Raw genomic sequence first — 25,518 nt, 5'->3', positions numbered from 1 at the left:
GAACCTTGCTGAAGATAGAAACCTCTGGGTGGGGAGGTTTTTATTCAAATAAATACCTAAGGATGATGTTACATGAGAGATCTCCTGAGCAAGATAGCACACCCACCTGCCTGGGAAAGACAGGAAAGACTGTGTGTCACCTGTAATGAGCTGAGGTGGAATCCCACAGATGAGAGAGCGCAGCATCCGCTCCCTCCTCAGCTCCACTGTGGTAACCGGGGCAGGCTTTAGTGGTACAAGTCTCTCCTCTGTGGACCCTCCCCGCTCATTACACCCAAATGCTACCTCAGATGGTCTCAGTTCCTTCAGCTGCCACCCCCATTGACCCCATGGTAATCTGTTCAATACGATTTGTATCCAAAAGTAATGGAGCTCCAGTCATGACTAACATTTATTGAGCACTATGGGCTAGCCACGATGCCAAGCACTTTACAGATCACCCATGTAATCCCACCAGCAACACTATGAGGTAGACGTTCTTACTGTCATCCTCGCTTTAGACAGGAGACTGAAAACAGCGAAGCCTAGACCCCTGAATTCCCAGGCTGGTGCTTTATCATCGTGTAATATCGCTGCAGCAAGTATCACCAAATACTTTACTTCCTTCATTGCAACAATTAATTGCTGCCAGACTCCCTGAGCAAGGATCCCCATGGTTTGGAAGCCCGTAAGGACTTCCTGGATCAATCCAAACAAGGTTATTACCTGAAATTCTATACGTCGCTCTCAGCATCCTCCTATGCTATCAGTCAGAGTCCTCCAGTGTTGATGAACTGACGAGAAATGCTTCATTTGCCTGTGACAAAGCTGCATCTCAGAGCAGTTTTCCTTGAGCAGTGCCCAGCTGGTACTCTACTAAAAGATAACAGATGTCTGATGATGGAGATATTTAGAAGCAGAGCATGAGGTCACACATCTTGGTGTACTTACAAGCTTGGCAGTTGTAACTGTAACCATGATGAAGCACAAAGGAAATGCCTGGAGATGGGAGAGAGCCGATGAGGCTTCTTTAAAGAACCCCTGAGAGCGTCACATCAGCCAGTCATTTTTAGACACCTTAAAGGGGCATGGGTGTCCAATCAGGCTTCCCAACAAACTCTGGGTATGTTCATCAGAAGATGGAAGGTGGTTGAGAGAGAGAAGGGAAAGAGAGAGAAGTTGGGCATAGCTGGGAGAGAGTGAATAAAGATGGAAGAAAATAGTCTACTGATACAGACTAGCATCAAGAACAAAGATATTCACTCTGCTGAGATTGAAGAGGAAGAGCTGGGGTGGTGGGGTGGAGGACATAGTCACCGTAATGAGCTAATTCCTAGGGTGATGACCCTTGATGGTCTCTCTTCTCTGGGGCAGTGGGGAGAGCCAGAGGTACATTGTTCAACACACAGCTGGTGGGGAAGATGGGAAAGAGAAAGAAGTTTAAAAAACAGTTGCGGTGGACCAGAGGAAACAAGAATGATACCGATTTACAGAGAATACGTTGTGGCTTTCGTTATAACACACAAATTATTTCATGAATTAAGGTTTTCTTCAGAATGCTCTGTGGACCCTGAAGGGAAGAGATCTGTGGATTTGTGGCAGGAGGGGAAATTAGTAGAATAGAAAAGGGTGAAACTGAGCCAAATCGTAGGGTTCGTAGAAAGAGTAATTAGAAAAGAACTATAGTCTGAGGAAGCAAGAAGAGTTGAGAACCTGTACACATTCATTCATTCATTTCACAATCTTTTATTGAGGATCTATTGGATAATGGTCATCTGCTAAGTGCTGTCTACATAAGGATGAGTGAGATCCTGCCCCAGAGTTAAACCTTAAACAGTGGCAGGGCTGTCACTAACGGCTATGGAATACATGTATACACGTATACTTTGGAAAAGTTGGTTCTAAGTGGTGCCAAGTCTGTCTCACACTCAGACAATAAGAAAATCAGAGAAAAAAGCTTGAGTCATTCAGATAGCAGATAGATCCAAACTGTCAAATGACGTCCAACAGAGAATAACTATTGACATAAATAGAGGCCAAAGATCATGAGAGGGGAGGGACTGGGAGTGCTGCGTGATCCTGGAAGAGAGGCCTGGGACTCAGGAGAGCTGGGAATCCAGGTTGAATCCAGCCACTGGAAATGCCATTCCTTGAATTTAGAGAAAGGATATACTTTTGTGTGGGGGCTAAACTCTCTGGCTTTCCCCCATCCTCTTCCACTCTTCATACGGGATTGTAGGAACCCACCTAGAATGGTCTGGGATTAGGACTGTTTTAGCTGAGGGAGTCAAATGAAAGGAGTAAAAATCATTGCTTCTGCAACAACCAGTCAGGGATCCATGTCCATGTAGTCTGGTCAGCCCAGGGCCAATATTAATATTTTTATTGATGTTTTTGGAAGGATGAATCTAGACTGTATACATTAATCTGATGAATAACACAAAGACAAAAATATACATGGCCTGTGTCCTTGGTGATTATTTACTGTTTAGGTGTTTATTGCCTATCTTCTTCAAATGAGACTATAAGTTACATGAGGGCAGGCACCCTGTCTGTCCTGTGCGTTGCTATCTTCCTGGTGCCTGGAATGGTGCCTGAACCTAACAGTCACTGGGGAGGTTGTTTTAGATGGCTTTGACAATGCCACTAGACGGTGACACACGCAGACAGCAGGATGACAGCGGAGTATTAACTCCGCCGTGGGGTTTGGGGAAGTCTTTGGAAAGAAGGTGGCATTTGAACTTGAAGAGTGGGTAGGACTCTGTGAAGTGGAATGGAAAGGGAAGAGTATTCCAGAAAGGGTGGGATACCATAAGTAAAGGCACAGTGTCATGAAGAAAATGATATGTTTTGGAGATAATGTTTACTTTTTTTTTGGACAGAGACACAGCAAGAGAGGGAACACAAGCAGGGGAAGGGGGAGGGGGAGAGGGAGAAGCAGGCTTCCCACTGAGCAGGGAGTCCGATGCGGGGCTCGATCCCAGGACCCTGGGATTATGACCTGAGCCGAAGGCAGACACTTAACGACTGAGCCACCCAGGCGCCCCAATGTTTACTTTTTTGAGAGAGAGAGAGAGAGAGAGAGAATGAGTGGGGGCGGGGATGCAGAGGGAGAGGGAAAGAGAATCTGAAGGAGACTCCACGCCCAGCACAGAGCCCAACGTGGGGCTTGATGCCACCATCCTGAGAGCATGACCTGAGCTGAAACCAAGAGTCAGATACCTAACCGACTGAGCCACCCGGGCACCTCTGAAAAGCTTACTTTTTGAACATCAATACTTTTAAGAGTGGACAGTATTATGCAGAGTAAACTTCCTTCCATACCTTACTTTGTGCAATAGTTGTGAAACAAGGACCACAGGGGAATGCAAGTCAATAAAACACTTTTAGAAGACTATGGAGTGAAATTCTTATGTGGATAATCCTGCCCATAGTGAATCACCCCTCTATATGGCCTTGGTCTAGCTTTTTTCCTAGAGGTTTATTCAAGGAAGTAGGAAGAAACTGGAGAGTTGAGAGAAAAGGTAACAGTGGCTAATATTTTTTAACAAAAAGTTAGAAAGATCCAAGTCTAAGGTTATTTAATGTGAAGAGGCAACACCACAAATGTTCACCATTTCAGGATTAGCACTGGCCCGCCCAACCTGTCACGAGAACAGACCAGCAGGTGTGGAACCTCAGAGACTCATTTGGCGAACACCTACTGCACAGCAAGAGCTCTGCCTACTTGCCGCACCCAATCCTCACAACAATCCAGAGAGGTCAGGATCACCACCTCGGGATGACTACAGAGGCCCGGAATGGTTAGGGAACCGGGGTGGTAGGTGAAACTGAAATCCAGGCCGACCTCGAGGCTCACCCTCTTTCCTGACCCCAGGCTGCCTCTGACGTAGGCAGCGTTTTGCTTGCAATATAGAGAAAACGTTCTTCATTCAACATGAAGCACCACAGCACAGAAAGGCACAGGTTTCGGAGAGTGTTAAGTGAGTCGTTCTGGGCCACTCCTGTTGCACTGTGAAGCAGTGCTCCCTAAATAGCCCCAGGCCGCGGTGTGTATCATCCATCCATTACAATTCACCCCGGGGTGAAGATATTGTTTCGAAGCCCTGGTTGAAATGCAGATATGTGACCTGGGAGGACTGACAGCATCTCTCAATTACACCTAATTAAAGAGCTGGCTCTTGGAGAACTTGACCCGACTGTCCAGGTGTCGGAAAAGGCGGGTGCTACCCGCGCACCCCGGAGGGCTGGTCCCCAGGCACAGGAAGGCAGGTGGGACGTGCGTGCCAGGATTGCGGGAATCGCTCGGTGAGGCCGCAAGGGCCGGAGCTGAGCTAAAGCAAACTTTGCCTTCTGGACAATTCTCTGGGGAGCAAGCGAGAAGCACACCTTGCCCCTCATTGCAGGGCTCTCTGCAGGACACGCTGACAGGTGTCCGGGTCCCCGCGCCCGCGGGTCAGCCCGGCGCGACCCAACCGGGCCACCGCGCCCGCGTCCCCGCTCTGGGCGCCAGGGGCGGTCCCTCCCCCGGCCCCGCGCCCCCGGCTGGGGACTGGGCATGCTCAGTCGCCGCCCGCGTCGCGCTCCCAGGGAAGCCTCCGCACGCCCTCCGCGGGCTGCTCTCGGTCGCCTCCCCGCCGCCGGCCGCCCGGGTGCCTCCCGGCTCGCTCCGCTCCCCGCGACCCAGATTCCTGGCCCGCCCCCGCCCCGCCCGCGCCCGCAGCCAGTGCGGCAGCCGCGGCCACCCTGTGCAGCCGCGGCGCGGGGGACGGACGGACCGCGTCCAGCGCCGCCTCCGAGCGCGCAGCCCGAGCGCCTGCGGAGGGCGGGCATGGAGACCCGGCCGCCGCGCGCCGGGACCTGCTGAGCTTCCCGCCGCCGCCGGGGTCCGGGTGAGTCGCCGCGCCTGGGCCGACCCCGCAGGGGCAGAGGGGCGAGGGGCGAATGCCCTTGGAGAGCAGGGGGGTGGTGACGAGGACGCGGCACCCTGCGAGCTGCGTTGCGTCTGGGGCGCAGCCGAGAGGTCAGGGCTGTGACTAGAGAGGGGCTGGAATGAGAGTGCGCGCTGTCTCGGTGCAGGGGCTTCGGGGGGCAACCAGGACCAGGTACCCAGCGTCATCCTTTCCCCCTCCGGCCCCCCAGAACTAACACCCGCGGGCTGCGGGGCCGCGCGGGAGGCCGTTTGCGTCTCGGCCCGGACGCGGGTCACCTAGCGACCGAACGGGGGCTCTGGAGGAGACATCCCTGGCAGAGGCCAACATGGGAGGCGGGGACGCCGAGGGCGGCCTGGCCCCGGCGAGTGGCCGACCCGGGTCCTGCCCCCCCCGCGCCGCGGCCTTGGGCCCCAGGGGCGGTGCGGGCCTGCGGGGCAGGGGGTCTTCCGCGCTGCGGTCCCCGAGGGGCCGTCTGAGGGGCTCCTGCAACTGCCAGGAAACTGCTCACTTGGAGAGCATCTCTCCTTCCCGGGCAGGTAGAAGGAACGGGCGTGTGGGGAGCGACGGGCTGCGGACCGCGGACCGCGGAGTGGGGCGGCGGGCTGCCGTCGCGAGTGCCTTCTGCCCCCGAGCGTGGCTGCGGGCCGCTCCTGCTCGGCGTGCGCCTGCTCCAGCTCTAAGCGGCGAGTCCGCTCACACGCCTTCTGAATATTTCAGGAACGACCTCGCAGGCTCGCTTGCTCCAGCTCAAGTTCACCGAGGGTGTCTGTCAGCCCCGCTGCACAGTCGGGCGGAAACCCCGTGCCTTAGCTTTCCAAATGTCCTCCCTGTCTCGCACCGACCGGGGAGATGCCGCTCCTGAGCCCCGTGAGCTTGGGCATGGCCCCATAGACTGAGCGTGTCATTTGGAGAGCCCGGTGGTGGGCAGGCGTCCAGGCATTGTTCTGCATCTCTGCAGTGTGCGTGCGGTGCCGGCAGCTCGCCTGACAGCCGTCCCCAACCGGAGCTGCCAACATGGTGGAAAGCAGGGGCCGTGCTGGTGTCGGGATCAACGTCCTAATTCATTATCCCCTGGTGACACCGGCAGGTGCGGCGGACTTAGTCATTCTCCCCTAGAAGCTGAAGCTCAGGTCAGTCCAGCTGATCTGAGGAAGGTGCACTCCGGTATCCCTCTCCTTAGGGACGCATTTCTCGCTCCTTGTTGCTTTCGTGGGAATAAGCAGTGAGCAGTCCCTGTCAAGCACACTGAAAGAGGAACGCATTAATGTGGGAAACTTTCAGGACGGGAACACGCCGTCCCCTTCACTCCCACTGCACCGTCACCGTCGGTAAACCCACGCACACAGCAGTTAGTACTCTCCCATGGTACTCCTTTGCAGAAGAAACCTGCTTTTTTCTTTCCTTACTGAGACAGGTGTGTCTTTCAACGACCTGGGAGGAATTCTTCTGTTGACCAAGGTTTCAAGCCTCCAAGATTTACAGGAAACTAAAAGAGGCAACTCTTTCCGCTTTCCAGCCCATTCACACTGACGCTGAAGCGCTTGGGTTTACAGATGTTCCCATTTAGGGGCGCCTTCTCCAACAAAGACCCACTGCAGTTACATCACAGCCCCGGCTCCGCCTGCCGGGCTGCTTCTCCCCAGCCTCTGAGTGAGGACAGTATGTCTCACTGTGCTTGATTAATGAAGAAAAGCCCCAAAATGAAAGACTTACTTATTTTCAATATTGTGTTTTGCTGGCTTAATTGAAAATATTAAATTTTTAAAAATTATTAATTATTAACACATGTAGATAGGACTTGACTCAGGCATAGTAATAACTGAATATCAGCTTTGTAAGAGATTTTGAGCAACGCTACAGTGTTCTTTCTGCTAAAATTATTAACAGATATTGGAAAGGAGTTATATAAATTAGTAAAATAAATGAAATTATATAAACAGCATTTCCTAAAGCGTGTTACTGAGATGTTCAGAAAGAAACCCAGCTGCAATAAAAGACAAAATCTGCCCAACTGAGAAGTTTGCAGAGCTGGGACACAAACCTCCAAGTGCTCTAAAGAAGCATCTTTAGAATTTTTAAGGAGTCACTGGTTGAACTGTCAGACTTAGCAAGTAAAAATACAGGCTGCCCCGTTAAATTTGAATTTCAGATAAACAATGAATAATTGATTTTAGTTTAAGTATGCCCCATGCACTTCTTGCGACATACTTATACTTAAAAAAATATTTGTTGTTTATCTGAAACTCAGTTTTAATGGAGCAACTTGTATTTTATCTAGCAACTCTAGTCACTGGAAATTTCTCACTCGTTTTTGGGTCACTTATGGGTTGAAAATAAAGTGGAGCAGGAATCATATGCTGTTCTGCAGACAATCTGGGACAAGCTCATTTCTGGTTCAAGCTATTGAAAATAACTCATGCTTAAAAGTTCGTAGTTTCAGTTCAACACATATTTGTTGAGTACCTCTGCTTGCTAGGCTTAGTGAGAGGTGCCAAAGCTGTGAAGATGAGTAGGGGCAGTGTGTGGGGGGGGGCGGGGGGGGGGAGATCTACGTCATGAGACATGAAACTTGCTAGCCAAGTGGGCCTAGGAGCCAGGCAGCAACACTGAATTCTGCTGGGCAGCTCCAGTCGGGGAGTGAGATGACCAGCACTTTTGAGGGGCCTTGAATAAGAGAGTGAGATCTTATCCTTATTCTGGGAGGAAAACAACCCCTGGGTTTATAGCTAGTGGAGGAGAGCCAGAAGTTGAAGGGTCTTACTTGAAGGCTTCAGTTAGAGGACAGAGTGGCCTGCTGAGGAGGGAAGTGAGAAAGAGATTCAGAAAGAGACTTTAAAGAGTTGCTGATGGGAGGGAGCAGAGATGGGACAAGTGCAGGGCTCGCTAATGGGTGAATGCATCTCATTGCATTTAAAAAAGCAGTTGGTCTGCCCTTTGCCTAATACCCTAAGTCCTGCTTCACTATTCCGCTACCGTCCTGGTTTCCTCAGGTAAACAGTCATCAAGTAACACTGGAGTATAGCGTTTTATAGTGTTTGGTATGAAAGTAGATGTTTAAGTGTAATATTGAGATGTCTATCAATATTCAGTTGCTTCTGGCATGAACTTCTGAAAAAGGATTAGCAGATGTTTTGGTTTTAGCAGATCTACTGCCTCAAGTAGGAAAAGATACTAACTTGCAATCATTTTCTGATGTTGTCCAGCTACCTTTAAGGAAGCATATTCTGATGGTGGAAAGAATGTAGATTTTACAGAAATAGCACTGTGTGAAAATGACCGACCATATGCTTGTAGTACCAGAGAGTACCTACTCAGAATATTCCAAATGCAACTAATTCCAAAAAATAGCACACCACTTACATTCGTGTCTGAAAACCCTGCGGGTGCCTTCACTATTAATCAGCACAGGTAGTTTCCAGAGAAGTTAAAGATCAAACCAGTACAGCCATGTAGAGAACTCAAAGATTCCGATTTGTCAATCTCAAGCAAAGGACACAGGGTGCCATTCTAGATAGCACTTCTGTCAACAAATCTAGTTATCTGAGGGACCATCTTCAGAAGAGGCTCATATGTTTGAGTATCCAGATGGTTAAGTTTCCACTTCATATTTTATAGTAAGTCTTAAAAATCATAAAAATTACTCTATGCTAAAATGCATAATGAAGTAGTTAATTAGGGTCTTTCTTATCAAAGGATTATCCTTTAAAATAGAGCAAAAAAAAAAAAGTTCTATTTCAGGTATTTGTACCGCTCCTCTTTGTAAGTGTCTGCCAAACGTGTCTTGCCTTATAATTCTGATAGATGAGAAAAAAAGTGATCTAGGACATACTGAACTTACTAAAATTTCCAGGCAATTAGACCACAGGTTTTATTTTCAGCAAGATTTCCCATGGATATGGCTTATTAAAGAAAGGCTTACTGCAGTGGTCTCTAATGACAGCTTATGTGCACTATCACCCCGAGAGAGCTTTAACTGAAATTGTGTGCTCGGTTCACATTCTAAGTCCTCAGTAAATACTCTGAATTTAAAGAATCTGAAGACAGTGTGTTCTTGCCTCCCAGGAGCTTTGAACCCTCCAGCACACTTACACTGACCACAAGCAAGTCTTATTTTACATCAGTTTCTGTGCTATAAAATGAAAGGCGCATTTAAAAAAGAAAATTATGCCAACTCCAATCCTCTATGTCTATAAAATAAATGTTAGCTTTTACTACTGTTTTAAGGGATAAATAACTTCATTTTCAGGGTAATTAGACAATTTGTATATTGTCTGTGTACCCTCTGCTGTTTTAGACACCATTGAAATAATTCACAATTTGCTCTGTTTCATTTTTTGCTTTTTCGGTACAAAGCAAGATGATTGCAGTAAATGCTTAAGAAGAGCTTATTAAACCCCTTTAAAAAATCAGTCTCAAACAAGCTAATAACTGCAGAACTCAAAGGTCTTTACATAGTTTTTAAATATAGTTTCCATTTTAACTATTGATATTAGGACTTGGTTAATGAGAATGCTTCGTATAAGAGCTTATTTCAGCTGCAGTAACTCTCCCTCCTATTTCCCTTGTACAACTAGATGGCAAAAAGCTGCTATGTGTTTTGAAGGTTTCATTCATGGTGAAACTAACAATTTATTTATCCCACAGCTGCTTTTTGGCTTAGCAAATATCAATGACATCATAAACTCTGTCCCCCCCCCTTTTTTTTTACATCACCAGTTGGCATTATAAATATTTTAAGTGTAAATCGATCCCTGCAATGAATTTACTATACAAGTACATTTCTTCCTTTTTCCTTCAGAAGAAGAATAAGAATGTTCCACCCTTCAGAATTTAGAAGCCAGATTTTCTAAAGATTCTACATTCCAGTAGAACACTTTAATTTTAATTAGATTTTCTTTGGTCTTAGAATCCATTTAAGTTAGCAAAAAAACTTAAAACAATTGTTTTAAAAAAAAAGTTAAATCATACATTCTCTTAAAATGGTAAGCATTTATCAAAGTTGTTTTAATTAAAATGTGCATTATGCTCATCATTAATTTTTAAAGCCTATATTAAAATGCCTAATGTAGAATTTTGACTTTCATATTGACTCATATACAATGTCTACGTAGCCCAATAGTAAACCCAGCATATGAAAATCAAGACTTACAAAAGGACTGGGTTATAGTTTTTGCTTCACTGAAGAGTTTTGTGTTGAATCAGAAATTTCTCCTACTGCTCTTTTAAATTGTAGATAACCAAGAGTATTTAAAATAGAGCCAGACCATCAGATTTTTAAATCCTCACAGTCCTTTTGGGACGTATCTGTAAACCAGGCTCCTGAGTAATCTTTGTGGATGAGATACAGAAATGAGTTCTAGGATGTGGTCTAATAGCTGGGTTGATCAGCTGTACCCAAAGAATGTTCATAGGTGTGGAAGCCAACATAGAAGGTGGTTCGTGTTGGCCTGCTTCAGAGCTCTTGCCTTGACTCTGACATTTCTACAATTTTATCAATGACTCAGGTATACTTAGACTTTATGTATATTACGTTTGCTGATGATGCAAAGCTCAAAGCACTAGTGAATTTGAATGACAATCACTATTAAACTTGATATCCCTGAGCCCAGAGCAAGGGCTGAAACTAAGACTATGTTTAAAAAGAATAGATGTTGGCTTCATTTAGGTTCTAAAATCAGCTGCCCAAGGACATGGAATGGAATTCCTAGCTTAACAGCAGTTTGGGTTGTAAAAAATAGTTTTAGGTCACTTAAGTATTAACCAACAAGACAAAAGAAATTAATGCTATCTTTGGTGAGATTCATAGATGAATAGAGTCCGTATCAGAAACAAACAATATAATACACTATACTCAAAATGATGCATTGTGGACCACCTGTCAGGGATGTAACAAGGGGGACTGCCTTTGTTGGTATGGACGCTGGATCACATGACCGTAAAAGCACCTCTTAAATCTGATGATGCAGTTCAAATTGAGCTCCCAGGCACCTATACGTGAGTCCGCCAATGTCCAACTCAGCCCGATTCAGTAACATTTATGTAACATGCAACTATTATACATCCTTTTGTTGATTTATAGTGAATATCTATCCTTATTCTTTTCTACTTAATGATTATTCCCTAGGTAATTAATCAGTCATCACTTAAAGTAAGTGCATCTATTCTGTGACCACCACTGGGTTAAATTTAAAAGGCTATTTCCAAGTATTCTTTCATTATCTAAGATCATAATTAAAATTCCTAGTTCAAAATGATATGTATTTTGAATAGCCATAAAATAGGCATGTGTCCAGGTTTTAATATAAAATTGCACAGTACACCTAATCAACTTCGACAAAGATGGAAGGCGAACATGTGTTCACTCCGTGTACTCGCTGTGTACTCCACTACTCTACATTGTGTTTTGGCTTTCAAAAGTATTTCTTTATAGGGTCAAGTGGACACTTGTTCCTTTTTTTTTTTTTTTAATGTTTTATTTATTTATTCATGAGAGTCAGAGAGAGAGAGAGAGAGGCAGAGGCAGAGGGAGAAGCAGGCTCCCCGCCTAGCAGGGAGCCCGATGCGGAACTTGATCCCAGGACCCTGGGATCATGACCTGAGCTGAAGGCAGACGCTCGACCATCTGAGCCACTCAGGCGCCCCAACACTTGTTCCTTTTGAACGCTGTCATCTGAACCCCTTTCCCATGTTGGGGGCTCTCCCACATTATGAGGCAGAGCCCAATCCCCACCATAGGAGCTAAAATGCTAGATACATCAGGCTTGCATCCTGGACCCATGACCCAGACTCTGCCCCAGTGGTAGCTGCTCCAGACAGCAACACCCCTTGCCCCGTGCTGGGGGATCAGCGGGGCTTGCTCCAGAGTCTGGACCCGGTGGCAGCAGGAGAGGTGTCTTCACTGGACCTGCTCCATGCCATCATTTTAAGGGTTATTTTTGGCTACATAACCTCTAAACCTAGTTCTCTGGCCCTCCTGGAGAGTCTATAGTTTACCTTCAGAACATATTCCTTTTCAACTAAAATAGGCAGAGCTAGTTTCTGTTCCTTGTGATAAGAAATCCTGGCTGTTAGAGGGTGGAAGTCTGTGCTTATGTGGGCATGTTAGTCGGTCACTAGGACCTACTGAACGTGATGCACTCCGAACAGCACAAAAGGAAATGTTTATTCATTTTCTGAGTATTTTTTTGCTTGGCATTGGACAGAAGAGGCACACGAAGCTGGTGTTTTCAAATTATTGCTGTGGGGACAAGTAGGAGGAGGTTGTCAAACAAGATGGAGACAGATATTATTTTGTGGGTTTACTGATTCTGAAGATTGATTTAGCGTGGGGATAAAGGGTCAGAATAAGAAAGGATGCTCTTTAGAAAAATACTGTGTTTCATCAATTCCAAGAGGCCATTTTTTTTTCATCTTAACATTTATGAAATTAGGAAACATTGTTAGAGTGTGTCATATTTTAATTGCCACTTTTTTCTCCTAAACCCATCTACTATATTTCACCAAATAAAAGATGTTATTGATATACACTATTACATGTTTTAACCACTAAGAAACAAGCTCCATAAATATTTTAATTTTTTTTTTGAGAGAGAGAGAGAGAGAGAATGTGAGCAGGGGAGGGAGAGGGAGAGAATCTCAAGCAGGATCCATGCTTAGCGCGGAGCCCTACGTGGGCTCCATCTCATGACCCTGAGATCATGACTTGAGCTGAAATCAAGAGTCAGACGCTTAACCAACTGAGCCACCCAGGTGCCCCCTCAGTAAATATTTTTAAATGGCGACACCTAACACCAGACGGAGGCTCTAGAGCATTTATAGTTCTTAAGAGAACTAAGTCAGTCATGGAAGTGGTATGGGTTAGATACCAAATTCCTGTTCATTTTTGTTGTAGTCTCCCAAAGCTGTTAAAGAGTAATAAATTTGCCTCCAACTTCTGTTATGAACAAAGTCAGGTGCTAATCATCTTTGCTTGGCTATAAAAAATGCTTCTTATGGTTACAGTGATTCTCAATTTTGTTGAAGGCACCTTTTTTTTTTTTTTTTTTTTGGTAAGCTTTTATTTGGAAAATGTCAAATATATACAAAAGTAGACAGAATAGTATAATGGATCCCAATATTCAAAAATCATCAACTCATGGGGCTCCTGGGTGGCTCAGTCGGTTAAGCGGCTGCCTTCGGCTCAGGTCATGATCCTGGGGTTCTAGGATCGAGCCCCACGTCCGGCTCCCTGCTCGGCAGAGAGCCTGCTTCTCCCTCTCCCTCTGCCTGCCACTCTGCCTACTTGTGCTTTCTCTCTATCTCTGTCAAATAAATAAATAAAATCTTTAAAAAAAAAAAATCATCAACTCATGACCAGTACTGTTTGATTTTTAACCTATTGTCTGCCCACCCCATTTTATTTTGAAGCATATCCTAGACACATATCATACCATTTGTAAATATTTGTGTATGTTCTGTGAACTATGATGACTTTTCAAAAATACATAATCACAATATCATTATTACATTCCTGAAAAATATATCTATAATTCGTGACATCTTTTTTTTTAATAACAAATTTTGTATTCATTAATTAGGTTTTAAGGTGCTTTTATCTGGAGGTTTTTTGTTTGTTTGTTTTTTAATTTTTTTTTTTTTAAAGATTTTATTTATTTATTCATGAGAGACAGAGAGAGAGAGAGACAGAGGCTGAGGGAGAAGCAGGCTCCCCGCGGAGCAGGGAGCCCGATGTGGGACTCGATCCCAGGACCCTGGGATCATGACCTGAGCCAAAGGCAGACGCTTAACCGACTGAGCCACCCAGGCGTCCCTATCTGGAGGTTTTTAAAAAGAAAACCAAATTAGGTCCACTTCCATGTCTACTGATTTCTTTTTAAGAAATTAATATGATGCTGTAGGTTGTATTGCAGCTTTGGAGTAGTATTGATCTTGACTTTCCATTCTGTAGCTTTCTTATTATTGTGTTTTCCAGTTGAGAATTTGTATAAATATACTGCTATTCTTGCCATTTCCAAAGCAACCTTCAGAAAACTCATATCTATCCCCTTTTTATTTTCATTCCCAAAAGGAGGATTCATAATTACTGTATCAAATGACTTGGACGTTCTATTAGATAACGGGCACACCTGCAACGCACCGTGTCAGCATGTGTTAACACAAACTCTGCGACTCCCCTGTTGAAGATTTCCAGTGCACCTTCATGTGTGTCACACCCAGCACTCACCCTGCAGCTTGTGGCCCAGTCAGATACTGTTCTAGAAGTAGGGTGGGCTTTCTGAATTCGCCCCCTTGTTGCAGGCAGTGCTCTGGTTCCTTAAGCCTTAGTTTCTCTTTCATTCTTTCTCTCTTTTCTGTCTTTCTTTCTGTATGGATTCACAGAGTTTAGGGCACTGGACCTCGGGAGGCTGGAAGCACCATCCTCTGTGCGTCTTCTTTAAATTTAAGTTTTTGTTTTTATCAGAGTAATATCCACCACTTAAAACATCATATAATTATGTCAAGTAATCTGTCAGTTCATTTTTTTCATGAAGACATCCTTTGTTAAGCCCCCATTCACCATCCTCCTGAGAATTCCTTTCACCTTTCTCAAATATGGATCTTCTGATTCCTGGGTCCAATGTCTTCTCATTCTCTCCCTTCATTTCAGTGGAATACTTCCTTCAGAAACTCCTAAAAAGGCATGCTTGGGAGGTACATGAAAGGCTTGTGTGTCCAAAATTGTCTTCATTCTCACCTCATACTTAATATTTTGGCTGGGTATAGAAATCTACATGGGAAGGAATTTTTTCTCATAATTTTTATTCTTGCTTCCATGTTCCTACTGACAAACTGGGTGCTCTGATTCTTAGCCCTTTGTATGTGAACTGTCTGTTTTTATTCCCCCACTGGAAACATTTATGTTGTGAAATTTCATCATGATATGCCTTGGTGAGGATCTTTTGTTGTTTAAGGAGCTGGGTATCCTGTGGGCCCTTTTGATCTGGAGGCTCGGATTCCTCAGTTCTTGGAATTTCTTGTATTATTTCTTCAATAATTTTTTCACATACTTTTTCACTTTTCTTTCTCTCTGGAGTATCTGTTGTTTGAATGTTGAATCTTTTCCTCCCATTTTTCATCTTTTTGTCAATTTCTTCTTAGCAGATTCCCTCAAATCTGGGACATTTCTTCAACTTTCATTTCTATCATTTAAAAAAAATTTCTAAGAACATTTTCTTATTCTCCTAATGTGGATTTTTATTATTTCTCATATCTCTTTCATGAGTGTAATATTTTTCTAATATCTATGAAAATTGATTATGATGTATTGTTTTCTTCCCTTTGCATTGCTTCTGTTTCTTCCAAATTCCCCCTTTTCTCACCTTTCATTGAGTCTCTATAATTCAGTCAAGTTAGAAACTTTTCTTAATTCTCTGATAATCCCTGGCTGTCTATTCACATTTAAGACTGAGGCACTAAAACACTGATTGGAAGCTTTCTATGCATCATTGGGGCTTGTTGACCAGTAGGGGGCTGGTGCTTCACTGGGGGAGATCCACATGTATGTTGGGTAATTTCCTGAGGGATAAATCCCCAGTAGCCTGAGGAGTAGCATTATGGCTGCCTCTGTTCTGAGAGCTGAGTGGAAGAAGAAACCTGAATAAATCTCACATTTACCATGTAGTCTTTCACTTAAGCTTCTTGTATTCAGTATGAACCAAAAGTTCAGAACCTCTCTAGTTCAACCTCTTCAAGAGTAAATCTTACCTATTCTGATAGAATGGTGAATACTTGCTTTCAAAGAATGGGGAAAGAGATCTAACTATTCCTTATGGAAAATGTCAGCCAAGCCTCCTGTGTTGACTTCATCCTACACTACCACTTGTAGAGGAACTGGGCATCACTAACTCCTGAATATAACCAAGATTCTGTATTCTACATTGTATTGCCTTTGGGTCACTTCCTTCACTGCAGGCTTCATCAGTTAGGCTAAGTAAATTACCACTTGTCCATCCTTTTCAAGCTCTACAAATCTGCTGACACCTCATGTATGCCCCTGTTGCCCTCAGCCTTATGGATTTATGCCTTTTTGATTTCTTTACTCTCATGTCGGTGGGATTTCATGTGTTTTATTTGCCGTGTTTAAATGGAAGTCCATGACACAAGTTTTAAGGGCACACTTAAAAGGAATTAATGTAAAATACTGTTACATACATCAGCAATAATTACAGTGAGAGAATTACTATGCAGTATGGACCTCATATTGCCTATGTAAACTCGCACAACTGCCATACTTGTTTTGCTTACTCCTCTTGTCTCCTAATGCACAGTAAAATTTAATACTCTCTTAACCTACTCATACCATCTTCTTAGCAAAATATTCCACCTAACACATACTACTATAAATAATATGTACTCCCCCCTAAAAAGAGAGACAGAGAATTTCATATAATCACTGATCAAAATCTTGTCACACATCCATGAAGAGTCCATGATACTGACAGATTGCTTAGGAAGCCTTGCCTAAGAGGATAGTCTGGTTTAGTCTGACATGGCTGAAATGTATTTTTGTTTGAGACAGCTCAGAGCTTCTGTACTGACTTCAGAAAGGCCCTAGACTCCATGTGTGAGATCTACTAGATTTTCCACTCCTGGAGGGCAAAGTCTGTGTCCTGTTTATTTTGTGTCTCTTAGTGCCTACAAAGAATTGAGCATAATAAGTAAATATGTTTATTGACTAGAAATAGGAGCTGAGGTCTTTTCCTACCAACTGGTTGTCTGGCCTTGGACAAGTCATTTGTTGGATCTGATTAAGGCCAAAAGAGCAGGTCACTTAGAAGAGGTGAAGGGGAAGAAAAGGGTCAAGAGTGGAACGCTAGGGAACACTTAGGCTTAAAGGGCAGGCCGAAGAAGAATGTGAAATAGATGGAACCAGGAGAAGAAGGATCACGGAAGCCAAAAAAGGCCCTTAGAGAAGCAGCATCACCTGAAATCATATCAACTAAGAACAAGAAAATGGAGCTTGGATTAGACAGTGCTCTGTCTTCAATCAAGCATTTCCATACTCACTCATTCACTCTTTGTGTAGATAAGGCATGCTCATCACTCCTGAGATGTTTATGGTGAGAGCATAAGACGGTAGCATAAGGAAGTTGTGCTGAGCCCCGTGTATGTGTGAGAACATTATGTGTGTGATTTGTGTATGCTGTGTGTATACTGGAGGGACTGTGATATGGAAGAGAACCAGACCCTAGAGACTATGTAGTAAGGGGTTAGGAGGATCTCCAGTGAGTTAAGAAGGACATGAGTTGCTCATATGTAATCAACCTATAACATATCATGGAATTTACTCAGCCTGGTGTAACCTGAACAGAAATGTTTGAGTCAGGGAATAAGAATCCCCTAGTGTGATTTGCTGCAGGCCATTAGTGCTCTTTGTCATCAACCAATGGATTCTTCTGCAAAAACATCATAGCCTGGAATTTGGAAATAAGTAGTAGGCTTCAGTCTTACTCTATTTCATTGATTCTAAGATTTTTTTTTCCCACACCACTGAAATTAGGTTGTACCACAGTTTAATTAGCAGCATTTTATTCTTCCTTAAGGACACATGACATAATGGTGTATTTTACCCTTTATGGCCCTGATGAAATACCATTGGAGAGAATAAAATAATATTCACTCAGCAAACATTTATCAAGTCATGCATATCAAGTCATAGCTCTAACGTGAGTTTAAAACTGTTTTGTTTTTTTTTTCCATTTGTTTTACAGTACAAATTGTGCAGAAGCCTAACCTAAAAGATCTACTTGTCCTCAGTGAATGCTATTATCTCATCTGTGTGCTGTGGGTTTGCCGCCAGGTCCCTGGAAATGCTCCGACTGGCTTCCCTGTCCAATGTTTCTAGCAGATGCCCTCACTCTATTTCATTATATGAAAGAGAAAATTTTACAAAAAGTATCAGTTTAGATTGGCAAAATCATAATCCATTTAATTTTTATGCAGACATAAGTTTACCATTCTTTGATTATGATTTTATTTAGAAATTTAACTTTTAAAACTCAAATATATAATTGAGAATGTATAAAATCTACATTGAGTATTTTTGTTAAAATGGATTAATACTTAGATTTTGAAATTTCCTTACTTTTTTTTTTTTTTAAGATTTTATTTATTTGACAGAGAGAGAGAGGGATAGCGAGAGAGGGAACACAAGCAGGGGGAGTGGGAGAGGGAGAAGCAGACTTCCCGCGGAGCAGGGAGCCCGATGTGGGGCTCGATCCCAGGACCCCGGGATCACGACCTGAGCCGAAGGCAGACGCTTAACAATGGAGCCACCCAGGCGCCCTGAAATTTCCTTACTCTTTTAAAGATGAAAGACAAATCTGATCAATTCTGCTTTCCCCACCCTTCACTCCCTCCATGAAAACAGTACAGACATGTAGGCAACCACAGTGAGAGCCAGAAAATCACTGTACCTTTAAAGCAGATCATAAATACATTTGCAGGCAGCACTGAATTCTGTGGCTGGCATGGGCCCCCATTGCTATAAATCACAAAAATAAACCCTGGGTGAGTGTTTTATTCCCAAAGAGGGGGAAAAAAACCTTCTTAATTGTCATATTAGTGAGTGTCAGCAGAGCATTTTTCAGGCTAATCGCCAGAGGAAAGTTCTGGAATGTGGCCTCAGGGAGAATGTTATACATGAACATTATACTCTAATGTGGTATGCAGGCCAGCATGTTTTACATGTAAATGCATAATCGGAAAGATTTTTCATTTCTCCAGGATGGTGAATTTTCATATTGCTTGCTCTCTCCCTCATCTGCATACCTGTAATAAAGTCAAAAGTGGCATTGTATACATGTTTCAAATGCTCAAAAATAGCCTTAGAAATGTTTCTTTCCCTTCTCTTTCCTCCCGTGCTCTGCCCACCCCTCCCTTCTTATCTCACGTGGTGAGTGACTGCGTTATATCCTTTCAAGACTGAGTCCCTCATCTGTCTAGGGCTCCCTGACACAGTGCTTCTTAGGACTTGACAAAATAGGAAGCATGATGCAAGCTTAGCTATTCCCTAAACTTGCTAATCTGGACCTATTTGTTCACCTAATTTGAGTCTGATGCTTGGCCCACCAGATTTAAAAGACTGACCTCCACCTTCTTGTGTTGCTCTGCGGGTCGGTGCGGCCAGAGCCCAGCCCCTCGCACGGCAGGTGGCTGACCAGCCACTCCCCAGCCACCACATCCATCTGTACCCCTGCCTCTGTCCCACAGACACGTGCTCGTTTGGGAGCGGTTCTCAGGTAATCACACCCCAAAATGATCTTCGCTTCAAACATCTGTAAGGTTTGGCTTCATCAGAAGAGCTGCCTTCTCTCTGTTTTACCTACCCCGCCCCACAGACATATCGCTATGGCTGAGGAAGGGGTGGAAAAGAGGAGCCTGTATCTGTTTCTGCAGAAGTCCCAAATCTCTCCTGACCGATCGAGGATGTCACCACTGTGACTTCACTGGATGCTAGCAGGACACTAGGAACACCCTCTGAGACTATTCCAGAGGGAAACTGAAATTGCCCCACAGGTGAAGGTCATTGACTTGGGTTTATTATGTCTCAAATACTTTTAAGAAATATTTAAAGTGACAGAGTATAATAAAGACAGAATAAATGGAATTGAACCAAATTAGCCATAGGCTTTCTTCTGATACCCAAAGCAGCTTTTGATCAAATGTATTTTTAGGGGAGAAAGCTATAAAAGTTATTATTTCTGGACCTTATGGTTCAATGTGTCATTGTTTTCTTCTTTCAAGTGAAATGAGAAGAAAAGCTTAAAGTGAGGAAATTAAATCAGTGGCAAATCATTTTGCTGCTGCTGACCTTGACTTTTATCACCTGCAGAGTTAAGTTGTAGGTGTGCCCCCTGCAACTGCTAAGTGGACGTTTTTTTCACTACTGCCAAAAACCGTTGCCCAAACTTTGTCTTTTGAATCCAGACTCAGGGGAGGAGGAGTGGAATGTGTTTTCATCTCCAGATTATAATTACACATTTTGAGATTGACCCATTTGATTTTTTTCTTCTTAGTTGTGCTTTAGCGTGAAAAGAAAACAACAGAAGCAGTTAGGGAAATCTAAAGAATGGAACTTACTTTGCTTTTCAATGACTTCAAGAAAACTCATTCAAGTTAATATATATCTCCTAGGTAAATGTGGAATATTTTGCCAGCCATTATATGTATTTTATGTACAGTAAAAAAAAAGGTAAATATTTTCATTTGCAAAGGAAAAGGTGTAACGTATTATGAAAACAAAAACATACAGAGGTGGACTGAAAGCAAACCCAGAGAAAATGCTGATTTGAAGACCCTGTCACACTGATCAATGACTCAAAGAGTAATCTGGGGAGAATGAAATCACCACACAAAGAGCACTATGAACCTAGAGCTTGAATTTCATTGGATTTCCCCTAAGGGAGCACTAGATTTACATTGAGGGGAAGGGAACTTTTACTATTAGTTATTTCAGAATTACACTACCAAGGATTCATATGTCCTTGGCAATGTGGCCTCAAGAGAGGATATAAAACCCACCCATTGGGGCTCTGTTGTGTAAGTCCCCATAAAATGTTCTTGTTTGGAAACTTTCATATCTGCAGTGCATTTGCTTCAGGAAAGGAAAGAGGTTAATAGTGGAATAGGAACCCTTATTATGCAAGAGTCCCCTCGCTAGCTAGCTCCCAGAGGAGCACGAAGTTCTGAAGTGCAGATGTACACCCAGGCCTTGATTATCCCCAGCTCTGCAGTCTAGTTTGAATTGAATACACTGTTCATTTCTTTCACTCTCTTGTCAGTCCAGAATTTCCTTCCAGTGGTTTCCAGAGGCAGCACAGGAGGGTGCAGAGCCTCAGGAGCCAGGCGGCAGGCTCTGGATCCCAGCTCTGCCAGCAGTGGGGAGGTTGCTTCACCTCTCTGTGCCTCAACTTCCCCAGCTGTAAAATGGAGATAATAATTATTATTCACTTCATAGGATGACTGTTAAGTAAGTTACTATAAACAAAGCTCACAGAATGTTGCCTTGCATATGGTAAGCACTTTGTGAATATCCGCTATTATTCACAAACCTTTAGGCTGAGACTAAATATGTAAATTAAATTTTATTTTTTAAATGTGTTCCATATAACTTTTTTAAAAAAAACTAGGATAATCCCAAGGCAAGTTGTGAGAGTAGAACACTGTTCACTTTGTAGATTGTCTTTTATTTACATATAAACATTATGAGTCCACAAGCATTTTGGTTGTTATAGGGGATTTAGTCAGAATTTGAAGGGCTACATACAACATCAATTTTTTAGTCTCACATAGGGATTATGATTTTATTGAAAGGATTTCTCTTTCCTCTAGCTGAGTGTCTAATTCATTCCCTGGGATGCTCAATAGATAGATTGGTTTCTAAGAGGCAGGGTCACCCTGAGGGACTCTACAAAGAGCCTTAGGGGGCTTCTCACTCAAAGGAGGCAGGGCAGGTTCCCTGATACCAGGTGAGAGGATGAGTTCTCAAAGGCGCAGACCACGCCTGCTGCCCCTTTCTTCCCAGCTGGAAAAAAAAAAGTACAAAGGGGACATAACCCCACACACAGCACTGAAGTGTCAACTGATCTCGGAGGTGTTTGATGCATCAAACACAGTCATTTGATACTTCCCTTTGGAACAGGTCCAGGTAGTGGACTCATACATGTGGAGAGGAATCACTGCAGATAAACTGGAAGGATCAGGAAACCCACGATCATGATCATATTCTTTGTTTTGGTTTAAAAAAAACCAAACAGGTTTTTCTTTTTCTTCCAGTGGGGAGATTTTTCATTTGTTTTATTGGTGCTCTTATGGAATAGCGCTATTAAAGAAGTGCATTGCTCTAGAAGGGTGCTGAGTTCATTCCAACAAACCCATTCTGAGCCCCCAATGTGCCTGGCATTGTATCAGGCCCTGGGGCTTCCCTGGTGCCCTAAAAGAGCATGTAGTCTAGAGGGGAAAGAAACAGGAAGCACATCACTTCAGAACAACAGGAGAGATTTTAAACAACAGGGATTTCTGATGTCCACCTGGTTAAAAACCCCTCCAGAGAGGAAGTTACAGGGAAGAGGCGGCACAAGAGTGGTTCCCACATTGTCCTTGCATGCTGCGAAGCAGGGGCATTAGAGTTCGTGTCTGACCAAAAAAGGGCGAACTTGGTATAAATAATACCTGAATAAATCTGAATTAAACAAGAAGTTCATATCAGTGTTTTTCAAGTAGTGAGACAGATACAAACAAGGCCAAGTGACTTAATTGAGTTAAAGTCAATAGGCTGGTGTGTAAAATACTTGAGAATCTACCCGGCCTACCCTTTTGTTAAAATGTTGTGCAGACCAGAAGCAGCTGCAAATTCTCCCTGAACTCTGGCCCTGCCCAGCACTTGAAAAATGCTGCTTTGGCCACAAAGGAATAGATTAACTCAGCACCACTCAAGGGAAAAGCAACTCAAAAGACATTTTTTTTTAAATCACAGTGGCTTGGAGTATCATACTTTGCACACTAACTATTTGTTGCATGTTCCTACCTTTACACAAATTGTCTAGTTAATAGCAACTAGGACATTGACAAATGTGCCTCCTTTAAAACAAAGCCAGATTTTAAAAACTTAGTAAGCAGTAACTTTTTTCTTATAGAAAACATTTAAAGAAGCTATTGAATGAATACCCAGTGAGCACTGAGTTAAACAGCATTTACACAGGCTTTCCACCCAAAGCCATTTTTGGTGTCTCCTCTTTGGGGGACAGATAATTAGAACTAATTGCTGTCTTTGTTTCCTGTTTGGGGGACAGATATTTGGAACTAATTGTTATTTTGCATCCCTCCACTTTTCCCATCCAACAGTAAGTCCAGTTGATGCCACCTTCTCAGTATTTTCCATGTCTGTTCACTTCTCTCCACCACCACTGTCAGTGTCCCAGTTCAGGTCACAACCTGCCAGGATTTATCTAAACTATCTCCTCAGTGATTCTTCACTTGACAAAATGGCCTTTCATTTTAGAAGAGTCTTTAATAAGAATGATAAAGTGTTGACAACGACGAGTACCAACTCATTTAGCGCATATTGTCCACCTGTCACTATGCTAAGCACTTTACATGCTTTAGCTCATTCAGTCCTTAGTACAATCCTACAAGGCAGTTATAATTTCTTTCCCCATCCACCAGGGAGAAAACTAAACCCTAGAGAGGTTAAACACCTTGTCTAAAGCTACTTGGCAAGTGGTAGATCCCAGATATGAACTCTCTGTCTCTAAAACTTATGCTCTTAACTACCATGCACTCACTGCCATGTTTGCTGAATTTTCCCTTAAATAGTAAAGCTCCCCTGCAGTATTAAACTATGTTATATTACCCAGCACGATGCTAGCATTAAGAACTCAAAAAGTTTTTTTTTTAATGGATAGATTCAGGAATACTTATGTAGACAACAAGAAGCTGAAGTATTATAATATTTCACTTATCCCACATCATTATGAAAATTTTTTAGATAAACCAGTTTTCTAGATAACAAATTAAACCATTTAAGGATATAATTATGTTTATTTTGATAAAATCTCTCTGAAATGTATTTCATTCTTTATTGCCTTAGTAATACAATTCTAATTTATTACCCTAATGACAAAGAACTATTGTTATGAGCAACAAATGTTGTATACACTATTTAGTATTTCCTTCTGGATTGTGATTTTATTTTTTTTAAGACTTTATTTATTCATTTGACAGGGAGAGAGACAGCGAGAGAGGGAACACAAGCAGGGGGAGTGGAAGAGGGAGAAGCAGGCTTCCGGCTGAGCAGGGAGCCCAATGCGGGGCTCGATCCCAGGACCCTGGGATCATGACCTGAGCCGAAGGCAGACACTTAATGACTGAGCCACCCAGGCGCCCCTGGATTGTGATTTTAATTACCATCTATATGCTGAAGAAGCCCAGATCTTTGTCTCCAACCGGATTTCTCTCCTGACTTTCAGATCCATGTATATCCACACTACCACTTGACCCTTCTAAGTATCTCTCAAATCCATCACACTTCTTTCTCTGTCCATTGCCCTCTCTGGCCACTAGTATCTCTGCCTGGATTGTTGTAACAATCTAAATGGTGCCCCTACCTACAATTCTAACACAATCTAACTAATTCTTCATACCACAATCGGAGTATATTTTTAAAACTAGAAGTCTGGTCATGTCACATCTCAGTTTGAAAACTTTCAGTAGTTCCCCATTGCTCAGGGGATGAGGTTCAAATGTCTTCAATATTGCTTACAAAGCCTTCTGAGACTTCTTGCCTTTCCATATCTTGCCATCCCTTTTAACCTGTCCCTCTCCCCGAGCACAACTAGGTCATAGAGAACATTTCCTCTCTACACGCTGTGTATTCTCTTCCTTCTAGGATTTTGCATGTGCTGTCTGGGGAGCCCCTGACCCCTACATCTAAAGTATGCATCTCTCATGCTCACAATCACAGCAGCTGTTTCCACTTGTAATATTGTGGTTAAGCACCCATTTGTTTCTATCATCTTCTCTTCTCTCTCCCTCAAGGAGACGGATGGAACCCATGCCCACCTGTTCGACCCGTATCCCTAGCACCTAACTGTGTGTCTAGAGCAGAGTAGGCACTAACATTTCTTTTAAATTTTAGTATAGTTTTAGATTTAGAGAAAAGTTACAAAGACAACACAAAGAGTTCCCTTACACTGGCACCCAGTTTTCCCTATTGTCAACATCTTACATTAATGTGATACATTTGTCACAACTAATGGACCAATGTTAATACCTAATTATTAACTAAAGCCATGCTATTCAGATTTCCTTAGTTTTTTTTTTTTTTTAAGTTTACTTATTTTTTAGTAATCTCTACACCCAGTGTGGGGCTTGAACTCATAATCTCCAAGTTCAAGCGTCATATGCTCCTCCAACTTAGCCAGCCAGGTGCCCCCAGATTTCCTTAGTTTTTAACCTAATGTCCTTTTTCTGTTTCAGGATCCCATCCAGGATACCACATTCTATTTAGTATCCGTGTCTCCTTAGGTACCTCTTGGCCTTGACAGTTTCTCAGACTTCCCTTCTTTTTGATGATCTTGAGAGTTATAAGGAGTACTGATTGGGTATTTTGTGGAGTATCCCTCAATAAGAATTTATCTGATGTTCTTCTCATGATTAGACCAGGTTATGAGTTTGGAGGAGGAAGACCGCAGAGGTTAAGTGCCATTTAGATCACCTCATATCAAGGGTACAGAGGGCCAACATGACTTACCACTGTGATGATAACTTGATCACCTAGCTGAGGTAGTAGCTGCCAGGTTTCTCTAGTGCAGGGTTACTAATTTCCCCCTTTCCATTTTGTACTCAGGAAGTCACTACACTATGTCCAGTCTACATTCAAGGGGTTAGGAGTTAAACTCCACCTCCTTGAGGGCAGAGTATCCACATAAATTATTTGGAATTCATTTGTACTAGAGACTTATATATTCTTTCTTTATTTATTTATATCAATATGCAATCATGGATATTTATTTTCTACTTTGGGCAATAATCCAATACTACTTTATTTTGTTACTTAAATAGTTCC

At 43.1% G+C, this 25,518-nt stretch overlaps 2 long non-coding RNA genes across 4 annotated transcripts in view; one reads left to right on the top strand and one right to left on the bottom strand.

Moving 5' to 3' along the window:
- Positions 1-25,518, bottom strand: part of LOC118520106 (uncharacterized) — a 108,150-nt gene that overhangs the window by 11,783 nt on the left and 70,849 nt on the right. For 2 of the 3 annotated variants that reach the window (XR_004909539.2, XR_004909540.2), the window contains exon 1: positions 706-2,858. The exons of the other annotated variant lie outside the window; for it this stretch is intronic. This is a non-coding gene — a long non-coding RNA (uncharacterized LOC118520106). Of the gene's footprint in view, positions 1-705; positions 2,859-25,518 lie in introns of those variants that run through there. 3 annotated transcript variants of the gene reach the window in all.
- Positions 4,550-19,320, top strand: LOC144379476 (uncharacterized). The gene is made up of 3 exons (XR_013442636.1): positions 4,550-4,871; positions 19,026-19,192; positions 19,292-19,320. It is a non-coding gene; the product is annotated as an uncharacterized LOC144379476 (long non-coding RNA).

Source organism: Halichoerus grypus, chromosome 11 (genome assembly GCF_964656455.1).
Source record: "Halichoerus grypus chromosome 11, mHalGry1.hap1.1, whole genome shotgun sequence".
In the NCBI taxonomy this organism is placed as follows: Eukaryota; Metazoa; Chordata; class Mammalia; order Carnivora; family Phocidae; genus Halichoerus; species Halichoerus grypus.
The sequence above is the reverse complement of the archived record's forward strand: the minus strand, read 5'-3'. Positions and strand labels throughout refer to the sequence as shown.